A 14,021-nucleotide genomic window follows, 5' to 3' on the forward strand; every position below is an offset into this window, starting at 1 on the left:
AGGTATACTGGCAAACTCGGAGGTAGGCTGGGCCTTTGTAATTGGAGTTGGCACTTTGGTGAATCAGTAGGCTTTAGATGAGGGTGTACAGAAGAATGCAGAAAACAGAAGCTGCACTTTCATCCACCAAGCAAGAGAACACTGCGTTTGGTTCGTTGTGGTTGGGATCATAAACCTCCCACTAATCCCTTAAAATGGTGAGTTTCAAAATGTGCATGCCGTGAGTGCTTGGTTTGGGGCTTGGCTGCAACAACGACAAATGCAAGGCTTTGCTTAGCATTCAGTTTGCATGTTGCTAAAATACCGATACCTTGCTGCCCAGGTTTTAGGCCCTGTAATCACTCTTTTGAAAGTGCAATGCTATTTTCAGCTTTATCTTCATTTTATTCTTATAGAAAATAATTGCTGTGATTTAGAGACTGTCTAATGCCCTGTCATTATCTCCAAATCTCTAGTAGTATGCTGGCATCCAGTAGTGAACCTAAAAGCTGCCTAGATTTTCAAGTTGCAGCATGTTAATCTCATTCAGTATGTAGAATGATCTCTCTGCTTGAAAAGATGAATGCAGCCAGGTTTTATATGTACTTTTTCTGTTTCCATTTGAAGTCCAGTAAATGCTAGGGAAAGGAAAAACCCCTCACCACAAAAACAAAATAAAACTGATGCAAGTATTGGTATTGAATTCAATAACCACCTATGACTTGGCCTGCCCCAATGTGCTCTGTCCATAAAAACTGAATGTGAACATTGCTCAAATCACCTCGTAGGGAAGGAAATCTGCATTCAGGAAGACTGGAGTATAAGGCTAGTGAAATCTTGACGTTGTCTCAGACATTAGGAAACCTTTTGTTCACTTCATTAAGAATAAGATATCACTGCTGGATGGTCTGTGCCTTAACCTGTTATACTTACACAGGAGATGTAAAGCAAGATGCTAAGACTGACTCAACTCTGATTGAAAATTAATACAGATCTTAACTTCTGACTGGGTGGTCAGCAAGAAAAGCAAGAGGAAAATGTATTTTACAATAAAATCCATAGGACCTACTTTGCGTCCATCACTATTTTATTTATTTCTTGTACCTGTTAAGTAGGCCCTTCCTGTGCTTTCTGTTCTCTTCCCTTCACAGAAGCTGTCTCCTGAAGGATATGTCAAAAAAGTACAGCCTAACCCTTCCTAAGAGAAGTATCACAGTCTCACAAGTAATCTGGCACAATGCAGCTATCAGTAATAACCCTATAGCATGTTGAGCCTATTTTGTGGAATACCCTGAGATGTCTGTCTATGTCCCATTGACTTCCGGTTCTCAAATCCAGCCAGGGAGGATACCTTCCCAAGAAACCTTGTACAAGCAGTAAAAGAAAAACGCTGTCATACAGATTCAGAATGGTTGCTACACATCACACATTCATGTGGTTTCACTTACTCTGCTCCTGCTCTTGCTTTCAGCTGGTTGGCAATACCCAAGGGTGTGGTTTGCGTGTGAGATTAGACAGGTTGAGAGGCAGGCTTTTATCATTGTTCCTGCAGTGCATGTGATTTTTTTTATGTGCTCCTACTTGTAATTTTATCACTTGGTTATTATTTCACAGTGGTTTTTATTGCACTTTTTACTACAGGAGTCTTGCGGGTATTGGTGTTAGCAATTGGAGACCAAGCTTCTGTCACTGTAGCCTGCCTGTGAAAAACGGGCACTTATGTGGCCAGCGAAAGTTGGTATTTTCCATCTGTGAAGTCTGTACGTTGTGATGAAACCTCAAAAGATGCCTGGTGTCGTTTACTCAAACAGGCATCTGCATTATTGTTACACGCACGTCCTGAAGAAGTCTCCAACACTGTGCAGCCCAGGCAGAAGGCAAGTGCTGGAAAGAGCTTGCAGGCAGGTTGATTCTATTATCCAAATCGGGTACTCATTCCTAATTATTTATAATCTATATCTGCAGTATATTGCACAGCATGATGAGAATTCTCAAACAGGAAACTTCTTGGACATCAAACTTACGCTGTTTTCTCTCACAAGGAATCCCTAAGCAGAGTCCCCTTGGACGCACAAGAACTGCTGCTCTTCTGCTGGGCCTCAGGGCAAGTCAGCATTGTGAATGTGCTCTCTCCTGACCTCCAGCCCGCCTCAAGAATAACATTTGCAGACTTGTTGTATAGCTTCCGATAATGAGAGCTCCCTCATTACAAAGTCTAATTATCAGAGTCTGATTGTAGAGGACACAACCTTAACATACAGGCTTTCATGACCCTTTTCTTTACCCAGTTTATCTGGGTTCTTCACCAAGTTGGAACTGGCAGCATGCAGCTAACATCTTCACTGAGCATTTCCCTTTAGTCCCACACTAGCAGTCAGTTGAAATCAGTTTGATGAACCGGTGGGTCAGCAGGAGAGAAACACGGCATATTAGTCTTTAAGCTTCTCAGATAAAATGTCCCAGTGAACTCTGGCAAAAAGAAGAATCAGAGTGGGACCCTGCAGTTAGGAGAGGGCAATTAATGGACATTTGCTGGTTTTATTTTAAGGAAATCAATGGACTTGCTGGAGACTGGGTGATGGAACACACAGCTGGTGGAATGGACAGCCAAAGATCACTATATTCCTTTTAAGCAAATCAATGTGTTAATTTGGATTCTGGTGGGATTCTGAAGCTGCTAATGGAGGTGGGAGCCAGTGGAGGATCATTAGTCTTTATTGTAAGCAGTACAGTTAGTTAATTGGGGTGTGATTGTGTTGTTGAAAGAGAGAACAGGCAAAGAATGAAAAGTTATTTTTAAAAGCTGTCACTTTAAACTTTCCCTAATGAAATGAAATTATTAAAAAAGCTAAGGGAAGACATGATTTGTTACTCCTTCAGGTCTTTGAACTTGGGGAGATCTTCATTTTGATGAGACCATTCTCTTGTATAAGGCAGGTTTTTCCAGCTTTCCAACCCAGCTTAAAGAGAAATGAAGTCATCCTTGGAAAGTTACTATTTATCAGAGCCTTATGAACTTGGTGGCAATGTTTCATCAGGTCAGATGAGATCAGGTCTTCTCCAGACACCCATACGAATATAGACACAGCTCCATGCTGTATTTCAACATGGAATTTTTTATGGTTCCCTGGGTGAAGATGCACAGTTTCACACAGATATTAGGGCTGTGCCTCAGAGCTGATTTTCTGCCTAATTCACAGTTATCCTGTTATCCCACGTTATGAAAACCTCCTGGATTGTGCAGTAAAATCTACATTTTGCGGAAGATCGGGACAGTGTATGTGGGCCGCCTTTGCGCATGCAAGGGAGTTGCTTGCATACAACATAGGCCAAAAGAGCTAGACTCAAACATTTATGAGACTTTCATATTAATTATAATTTCATGTCAACTTCTCTGGAATTTTACTTTGCAAACAGTGCTGCATGAATCTATTTGCCTAACTTCTAAAAACTGAGCCTGCAGTTTTTGGACAGAGCAAACACCTATTTGTGATTTCATCCCTCGCTTATCTGACTGTGAGATGCTCCAAGCCTTGTCTATATTCAGACAGTTAAGTCGGTTAACTGAACAGCATAACGACTGAGTAGGTTCATTTCAGCCCCCTGTCTGCCCTCAAGTTACCAGCAACTAGGAGTGGTGAAGAGCTGATTTATCCTCACTGAAAGAGAGAGAAAATTTCCCTTGGAGAACAGATAGAGACCAGGTGGCGGAATGGCTGTTTCTGTGGATGCACTAAAGGGTTTCTCCTGCAGAGTTATTTGCAAAATTGTACTGAAAAATTGTGGAAAAAACATTTTAGGGTAGATTCAAAAGGAAATGTCTTTTTTTCCTCTCTGCTTTAACCAAATTAAATGAATCATGTAGGATGAGTAAAATATGTCACTTAGTTTGAAGTAAAAGGTATCATTTCACTTGTAAGCGTTTAAAAAATAAAACCAGGTACATTTCTGAAAGGTGTACTGTTTCATGTAAAAATGTTGAAAGGGAACATTTGACTTGCTTAAATTTTAAGAATGAAACAACTTGTTAGGTTGAACATGAATTCACAAAATGTTTCAGTTGACCCAGATCTGTTTTCTTCAGAGCATGATGTTTTATCAAAATATATCTCCCAGTGCGAGCAATAAATCCCTGAACTGTTCTGTTCACCGCACAGAATTAGGCCCAAGTTTTTCTTAAGCCCCCTCTCTGATCCCTGCTCAGAGGGTCCTTCTTTTAGTTGCAGGTCAGAGGTATTTTACAGTGCTATCAACGCTGGACTTCTCATGGATTCACAAGTTTCAGACCAGCTCTTCTTTTCCCACTCAAGCATGTAGTATCCACGTTTACCATAATGTAATTCCTTAATCATCTTGTTGAATGTTGAAAGGAAAGCTGGCAGACTTTCTGGTGTTGCTAAAAGCCCTCAGGCCAGGCTGGCAGATAACAGCCCTCTTATTTATTTGTCTAAATAAGCATATAGCATGATGGATAAGCTGTCAAAGAAAAATCAAATCAGTGGGGACATAGCTTCAAGGGAATTACTCACTATCTCTCTGCCAGTACCACTGCACTTCTCTTAAAAAATAAAAATTAACATAGTTGGTGGTAAGTGCCAGAAATTACATTTCAAGAATAACAATGATATTTTCAATAGAACATTTCGGCTGAAGGGTCGTGAACTATAGCATACAATAATCACAAATATCATTTGAGAGGTATTTAGCCCAGAAGTGAAAGCGAAGTATGTATGTGAAACTGCAAATGACTCCAGGTAGGTGACTGGCAGGAAGTGAAAACAGTTTAATTGTTCCAGATTTTCAGCTCTTTATATACCTTTATTTGTGTGTGTTTGAGAAGAAAGTACAGGGGCACCTAAGAACCTGAAAGTTTTTAGTAAACTCATAAAACCAGACACTGTAGGAAATGAACTTGATCCAAAAAAGAAAAGCTACTTTTAGAAATATAGCTCCATGTCTAGCCACAAAGTAATTAAGGTTCTTAAAGCTTTCCTGTCCAGATGAGTGGCTGGCACAAAAATAATAATAACTATACAGTAATAACAGCAGTGACTTGTCACTGAAGGGAATAGGTAGCAGTAAACAACTTCCAGCAGAAGGGTCAGAGCAAAGGAGTGGCGGGAGAGCGTGGCACAGTAAGGGGTAGTAAGTGTGCGTGCCTCTGAGTGGGTGGGTGTTGGAGGAGATAGAATAGAGGAGAACAGAGACTTCTCGACAAAACAATGCAAACCATCTTGTCTTAGAGTTCAATTCATAAAAAGAATATAACTGAGTCATATTCTTTCCACTATTCAGTGTGCGTGTGACATAAGATGCAAATTCCATGTGTGATTCATAGAGTAAAATGTCAGTTTTTCAGAAGCCTTCATGAGCCTACGAGCAGGTTCAGGTCAGAATTCAGCCATGCAGGGAAACTGCCTTTTCTATTCTATCTTGTCTTTCAGCATCCAAGGGCAGAACCTGGGGACCTGACACCTCCTGCAGTTTGTTTAGCACTTTCCGTTCCTTCTACTGTGAATGGAAGAAATTTGTCATATTACAGAACCGGATCTGTAAAACTCATCCAGTTCAACTGGAGTTTTCCATGAACACCAATGGGCACTGGATCAAGCCACAGAGGACAAAAGAGGGTTCAAATAGGAGCAAAACGCAACAAACTGCAGAACATCTCTTCCCAAACATCTGCCAAATTTTTGATTCCTCCATTTAGTGAATGTGTGTGCCATGACTAACTTACAGTAGAAAATTCAGAGAGACTGCAAGGTCAAGTAAGGTGGCATGTCCTGAAGGTCCAAAATGTGAGATGGAAAGTCCCTCAGTATAATTATTTCTGGACTGACACTCACCTCAAACTGACTCGCACTACAGTCCCACGTCTTGCTTTTTGCTTTGGAGTAAGTGAAAACACACAAGCGATGCCTACTGTCCGTGGATGGAGCATTTTGTTTGGCATTTTCATCAGTGTGTCCAGTTGAGCAATCCCCCACACCACCATGCAATTTGATGATTTAGTACTTTCATGGGCTACCATTGTCTGAGATGTCATAGTCCCAGATGAACACCCATTTATTTTGAAAGTCATGCCAGATCTTTAACTTTGCTTTTTTTATTTTTTTTTTTTAATTGCACTGAGAAAAAGAAAGCAAAACAGATTTCTCAGAGAGATAAATTTCAGGTTATTTCTAACTCTGAAGCTGATCAGAAAATACTCCTTTTTCTCAAGAAAATGTCAATGAAAATGGAAATAATTTTTCTTATAGTTATATTTTCCATTCAAATATTAGTATTTAAACATATGCACACATATATGTGTTTGTTGATTTGAACACGTATTGTGTCTTCCCCTCTTCTCTATAAGCCAAACTTGGGGTGATATTCTGCAACAGCCCTACCCCGCTGGCATGGGGAAGTAATTTATCAAAATAAGTAGTAAACAGCTACAAAATATATTGAAAGGAAATGGTAAAGTCACACAAACCCCACTACTTTGGCAGTTTTGCCCTCCAAACATACTTTTTAGGAAAGCTGCTAATAAGGCCGTATACAGTCATTCAGTGTAGAAGCTGATACAGGTTGGAGATACTCAAAAGCCCCACACTGCACACGAGCATTCTCAGTCCCAGCCTAGGGCTCACGTTTTGCTGCATGTTTGAACATCTCTCTGAATGTTCAGAGGCCACGGAGCTAGGCTTGGAAGATCCTCCTAAGTCATCAAGCCCATCTGCTGCTGCTGTAGATGAGTACAAAAGGGTACATTCAAGAAGCATTGCGGGCAGCGCTGTGAGGCTCGTCTCCTTAGAAAGCCCGAGTTCATCTGACCGGAATCATCAAGCAAACCTTCAAGGGTCAGTTTACTTCAGCCATTGCAAAGGAAACTATTTCAGGTTCAGTTCATGGACTGCATTTGTAAAGGGCACCCTGCAGAGCTCACACAGCCTGGAGAAGCTGATCCACCGCATTACTTCTCTCTCCTTTTGTTTTTGGTCTTACAGCTCTTGCTTGGTTATGATTCACCCTCACAGGAGGAAATGAAAGTGCAGTAACTGTTGACTTTTCAGCCAGGGAGACATACAGTTTATGGAGCAAAACCTCCAACAGGAACAGAAGTGGGCTGAACTATAAACCGATTTCAGGTGGAATAAACAAAGGAACAAAATTATCAGCATCTAAGAGCAACAGCATCTTTGAGCTCCAGTTTGTTGTTTGGCCATCACAGGGTTACAAGCGAAATGAGCATTTATGTGAAATTGAGGACGTGGACTGCAGTAAAAGTACATCTAGGAAAATACCCTGACAGTAAAAACTACTTGCATTTGTATTTCACTTCAGTTTGTGTCTGGGCATAATGGAAAAACCTCATCTCAAAAAGTGAAAAAGGAACCAAAACTTACAAAAGCGAGGCATGCTGCAATCTATGAAAAACCAGTATGAAAAGGGAATATGGCAGACTTTGAATGGCTGTGGGGCTTTTACCAGTGCCCTGAGATATTTGCATGTCTGCACAGGCTTTTTTTGTTCTATCAACTTCAAATTGTGGATACAGAAGCAAACATTTCTTACTGTGTATTTGCACTTTCCCAAACTTTCACCAATTTCTGATAGAATTAACTCACTATGTCCTCTCAGATGTAAAGGCCACCATGGCACTATTAGTGTTTTGAGATGCCAAGGAACAAGAGGGCTGGAAGGCCAGCTTTCTTCACATGAGGGTTACCCATTCAAAATAAGCCCAACAGAGATGAAAGATGCTTTCTCCATGATGGCAGTTTGGCATCAAGCCTACCTACCCTGAACACAGTGGGTAAGCTGTCTATGTGCACTTGCTAGACAGCAAGCTATAGGGAACCTGAGCAGACAAAACAGCACAAGATGAATCAAACAAAATCACCTGCTGAGTTGGGATCAGCAGTTCCTACAGATCTAAAACTTACTGCCTCTGAGTGTTGAGATAAAGGAAGACTACTTCTTGGGTGCCATCAATAGATATTTTAGTTTTTTAAAAAAGCAATGTAACGTAGCTATCAAACTGAAAACTGCCCCACAGACCTACTGGAAATACCCTGTACATGTTTAAATGCACCTAGAGCAAGGAGTCCACATGTAATTTTGTCCAATTTTGACATTGGCATTCAAGTGAGAGCCATCTTGTGGGGCTGACTGAATTAGGGAATGTTGCCTGCCCACGCTCCTGAATTGCCCAAGGCATCACAGCAGAGTAACGGGAGGCACTTGCTCTTATGCTTTGTAAGCACAACCTTATGCTTTATTGCATGTAACCCAGTAACAGCTACAGGCTCCAAATACATCCCATCTTCAGAGCCCACTGTTGTTACAAACATGTTGCCTATCTCAAATCTGTAGTGTAGGCATGCACTAAAAGGAGGACCTGCTCTTATAGCTGTTAGGTCTGTGTATAAACCAACTCGTTCATCTCTCCCATGGAATTTAGGGGGTGTTACAGTTCCTAATGTGCCCTCATGGCACCACAGTGAAGTATGAAAGCATTGTTTGCCCTGGTTTAGAGACAGAGAACTGAAACACAAGAGGATAAAACATCTGTCTGAGAGTCACATGGGAAGTCCCTAGCAGACCAAGGAACTGAACCCGTTTCTTCCATCTCCTCCTCTGCTGTCTGACTTCTGGCCTGCTTCCTCGTGCAGAGGGAGACTGTCCCTACACCACCCTGCAGATCGCTGGCAGAACTGGGGGTGAGCTCAGGGGTCAATGTTCAGTTGGGTGCCCCTGTAAGTGAACAGGGCTGAACCTCCCGATCTGCCAAGGCAACAGGAAAACACTGCCTGAGTTAGGTTTGCTGCTTGCTAATTACAAATTGGAGAAGTGAAATAAACTCCTTTGTCCTTAGCATCTGATTTAGAGAGAGGAAGGTCATTAAAATCATGGCTGCAGTAGATCAGCAATGAGCACGGCAAGAGACATCTGAAATGAAAGTAAGCCAACAGTGGCCTACCCAGGTGGCTCCCATGTCAATGCTGAGCTGTGGAGTCCTCTGCAGTTTCAGACAATGCCAGAGGCACATTTCAGTCTGGATAGTAAAGGGGAAGAGAAGGATGAGATTTGTAATACAGTTAGGAATAGGATTCTGGGAGATGCTTCTAGCAGGAGACTTGTAAGTGATACAGCAGAAAGTCAGCAATTTAGGTGGATTGAAAATATACTAGGACCCTTAATTTTTCTGAGCATCCCTCCCACTCCCCACAGTTTCCTCTCCTTAAACCTTACTTCGTTCCCTGCCTCAGTGGGAGATACCACTCAGTTGCTGTCCACAACTCAGGAGTTGCACAAGAAGCTTTGAAGTCCTGTGAATAATAGCCTTATACCACCATCCTGAAGATATGGGTAGTTTTCTTTTTTGAACCTACTCATTCGGAATAGAAAGGACAGTGGAAAAAACTTGTATCTGTCTGTAGATCTACAAGTAAACCAGAGAAAGTACCTCTCTATTCAGTCTGGTTTTTGGAAAGTGCTCTCAGTAAAATTACTACATAGATTATAGCTACTTCGGAAAACCTATGCAAAATCTATGAAATAATATAGAACTAGACATGGAAAAAAAAATAAACTCTTTCAGGTCTACTTTGGCCTAAAATTTAGACTTTGTAACAGTAAGCTTTAATAAAACGAATATTTCCATGACATTTTGTTTTAAATTCCAATGGGGAGGAGGGAGAAAATTTTGAACAAAGCTTCTCTGTAGTCCTTGCTTTGTGAGAAAAGATGTGAAGCCTGAGAATCTTGCAGTGAGAGTGACTTAAAGCCAGCCTGGGTGAACACTGTCAGGAATTTCTGTTCATCTGAACACACGCTACTTCCATGCTCTCTTCAGTAGCCTTGCTAGCAAACAGCTTAAAAGGCACTAATCACTGCCGACCCAGCAGAGCACAAAAGCCTAGAGCAAAAATTTCTCAGAGCTGGGTTCAAAGAGTTAATTGCTGTAGTCTGGGCACACTTGCCTGAACTCTGGTCATCTGAGGGCCTGGTTCTTGGGTGCACTCCAGGTGGCCAAGAGCCAGGCTTCAAGCAGAACCTTGCTGAAGTCAATCGAGTCTGTACGAGTTCCACCTCATCTGGATGCCTATTTCAGGGTCAGGAGCTCTTTTCCAGTAAGAGAATGGCCAGCAAAGAATTGTTCACAGTGCTATTCAGCAAATAACTGGGTGTAGTTAACAGATGTGAGAAAATTGAGACCTGTCCTCCAAAAAATCTGCTGAAAATCCTGAGAGTTCATCTTCAGCAACATCCCCCCCTTTCCCTTTGTGGGACCTATGACAGAATTTTGCCATCTGAAAGGGATCTCCAGGCCCTCTTTGGAAAGCAGGCATAGCCCATGTGCTGACCTGTAAACCAGGAGAGACATCTGGGTGGATTTTTTTCCAGTGAGGGTGGATTTCTTTTCCTCAGGTTTTTCATGTATCAGAAGTATTTATGTAGAAATGTGAATTTATGGGAGAAAAGGAAAAATTCTAAGTATTTCTGCTGAACACACAGCAACATGCACACATAAGCAGCATGCTGTGGGCCCTAACATGGATGCCCATGCCAGCTTTCACTATAGCTCCCTTAGCTGGGCTACCTTTCCTACTCTCTGTGGTGGAGCAACAAGAAGTGGTGAGTTACGTATGGTGTGAAGAAGCTATAAATCTTGGAAGATAAAGTCAGGCTGATTGATACAATGAAATGGGAGCATGAAACATAGAAACGACAGCTCCCACCATGCAGCGCATATAGCATGCCTCGGTTTGGGAGACTTACTTCTTCAAAAATCAAACGTTTTCCATAATCCTTGCAGTCCTTGCAAAATATTTCAGTCAATCCAAACCCCATTTTTCTGTCCGAAAAAAAAAAGGAAAAAAAAAGATATTTTTCATTAAGTCCCAGATAGGACATTATTCCTACAGTCTGAGATCACAGCAGGTACATTAGGAAATCAATGCTGATATTGAAGATACAATGCAATACAACTTTATTTTATAATGAATGGGAATTTGCTTTTATGAACCTTCTAGTTATCTCCTACTGAATCAAACTGAGAATCTTATGGCAACAATTTGGGTAAGGCGGCTGGACGATTTTTTCACATAAAAAACATCCCTGCAGTTGAACGCCCCAAAGGGCAACATCTTTACAAGTATCCCCAAGAAATATATGGCCAAGGTATTCATTAGTAGTACCATTTAAAAAGTATTTTCTAACATTTGTTTGGCAGCAGTAGCAAGGGGTTCTGATAAGCACCAGTGTCTCCATTGCACTGGGCACAGTACCACCCCAGCGAAGGCACAGCATGGGCCCCGGGTTGGCGTTTAGTTTAGGCTGGGGTTGGGCCATCCAAAACTTGCTTGAACCTCATAAGAGAACATTTCAAGGACACTTTTAGGCAGATTTTTAATCACAAGGGGAAAAAAACCCAAAGTATTTCAATTATTTATCCCCGACAGTGTATTTTTAGAGAGAAGAGGTTAAAATAAACTTTATCTGTAGGAAGCCTTAGTGTGATTGAAAACCTCTCCATATATTTGGAGTCCTGTTTAATAAGCCATCCAGACAGAGGGAGCATTCTTCTGTAAAGCCCGTTTGGCACAGAAGCCTGCAGCAAGAGCTGAGCAGGCAAATCCCACGGCAGGGGAGAGACAGCACTTTTTGACCCAAACAATGTCTAGACAGCCTGAAAACAGATAAATTAACAGGCAAGCAGCAGCGGCATCACACAGCAGCAAAGCGGTGGATATTTGTCACCTCAGTGATGGGTTAAATGAAGATTCAAGGCTCTGGTATAGTCTTTATGAAACACAATGTACTCCAGCTGTCTCCCTCCCTCCTCCTGAGCTATTTACTGTGTTAACAGCTCCATGCAGAAAGTTCACATTCACTGACATAGTACACATTTCCCATCTTTTACAGACTGCCCTAATGAGGCAGCAGGATCAGAACAAATTAGGGACAGAATTCCCCCATCCCCTTGCTCATGGTGTAGGAACAAACATCCTTTCCTCCTTGCATACCCTGCAGAATCTGTACTCGGAGCAGAATGCAGCGATTCATGGCAAATGAGAGGGGGGTTGTTCAGCCTAATGGTATAACAATATTTTTTAATGCAATTCCTGCTTGAGGATGCTGTGTTTGCTTTACAGTCTGGCTCTCCTGTTTGAGAAAACACATGTTCTGCTATATATAGTGGGGCTTGAAAAATAACTTCCATTACTAAAACAAGCACAAATAGTTTCAGATGACACTTTTGGTAGAGAAGATATGTGATTTCATTCACTGTGTTTACTGAAAATTATGCGCACACAACTTACCTTAATGAGATGCAAACCTTGTCATTTGCATTTAGTGCACCAATAACAAATTTCTGGTAGCTGCGATGATAGTACATTTAACATACAGAAAATAAATAATTTGTTGCTTCAATGCTGTCAAAATGAAACAAGCCAAACTGTGATTAAAGCGGTTATCATTAAACTAGAGGCTGACTTCCAGAGCTGTTGTGAAAACAGTAAAAGAGCAATTTTCCTAAGTGCATTTCAAGTGATTGAGTAAAAATTGAACTTATGGTAGACTATGTTATAGAATACTACTTAAAGTGTTTGGATGATGATACTTCATAACACAGAAGCCTTCATGCAGTACAATTTTAATCCCTTTTTTGTTGCTGAGCTTGAAAGCATATCAAAGATTGAGAGACTTTCTGTCTATGGGACTCAGCCCCACCATTCTCAAATATGACAGAAAGGAAGTTTTGTCTGTGTGAGATTCCTCGTGTATGTAGAGGGATGGAAGGGAGAGAAACAAAACTTCTTATATCATGCAAGATGCATGTCTTAGCTCCTGCCAAGCAATATTCTGTGCATCTTCAGTATGGCAAAAGTTGTAAACATGTTGTATAATCACGTAACTGGGCTGTGACCCATTTGTTAGCAGCACAGGAAAAATACATCAAAGTCACAGATAGTCTCTTCAGACAGGCCTCGACAGATACCCATCTGGTAATAACCTCAGACTGTGAAGTATGGATGATTTATAAGGGTGTTAAGAAACTCTTCTTTTTATATCTATAAAAATCCCTGTTTAAACTCTGTACTCATTAACTATGAAGTATCAGGAAAATGAAAAGAAAACAATGCATTGTTTTAGAAACAGTAGACAACTGAGTGTAAGAAGAGATTGTAGCCATATTAGAGCCACACGTAGTGCTGGATAGCCCTGAAGATCTGCTGTACATTAAACATATGTGAGACCAAAGCACAGCAGCCCCAAATGGCAACTAACCTTATCTGTCAGTCACTCTCTTGAATTTAAACACAGTGGTCATCACAAGTGCCAAGACAGGCAGTGAAAGGCTACACCAGCCAGTCTAGATACCCTGATCCTGTGGTAAAGTCCACCTGTCCAGATCTTGCTCTTTGATTTTATGGAGCGGAAGAGCTGCTGTTCGTTACTTGTCCAGGGCTCTACCACCAAAGGAGGCTGGGACTGTATTCACCGTGCCCCTTGAGCTAGGCAGAATCTGAAGCAAGTGCCTCACTTTCAAAATATGTTATTTATTACAGAATGTGTTAACAGCAAAGGAGCCCCATTTCATGGTGTAGTACCGCATTTTTGTGTGAGGCACATACAAACACGGAAAGGTAGTCCCTTTCCTAAAAAGCCTGCAATCTCAGTATCTTCTTAATAACTTGGACAAGCACGATTACTGAAAGCTGAGTGCATGCAAATATCCTTTCTTGCCAGGAGTCCACACCCATGGCATGGGTTTTCTTCATGGCACTACATTCTGTTTATATTCATTGCTCTGCTTGGGGCCCTTTCTTTTCCTAAAGCTCTTTTGGATTTGGGGAGGAAGCACCATTTTTGGTAGGTATCTTCTGTGGTCTAGACTTAAGTTCTTACTCTATTGTTATACAGCTCCAGTAGAAGGTTTATAAGTCACACTACTTGTCAAAGTTATGAGGATGCTGAATCATTTTTATTAGGCATCAAAATCTCCCCCCCCACCTTTCATTTCTTTAACTGAAAGCTTCATTAGA

Source organism: Leptosomus discolor, chromosome 17 (genome assembly GCF_034619465.1).
Source record: "Leptosomus discolor isolate bLepDis1 chromosome 17, bLepDis1.hap2, whole genome shotgun sequence".
NCBI lineage: Eukaryota > Metazoa > Chordata > Aves > Leptosomiformes > Leptosomidae > Leptosomus > Leptosomus discolor.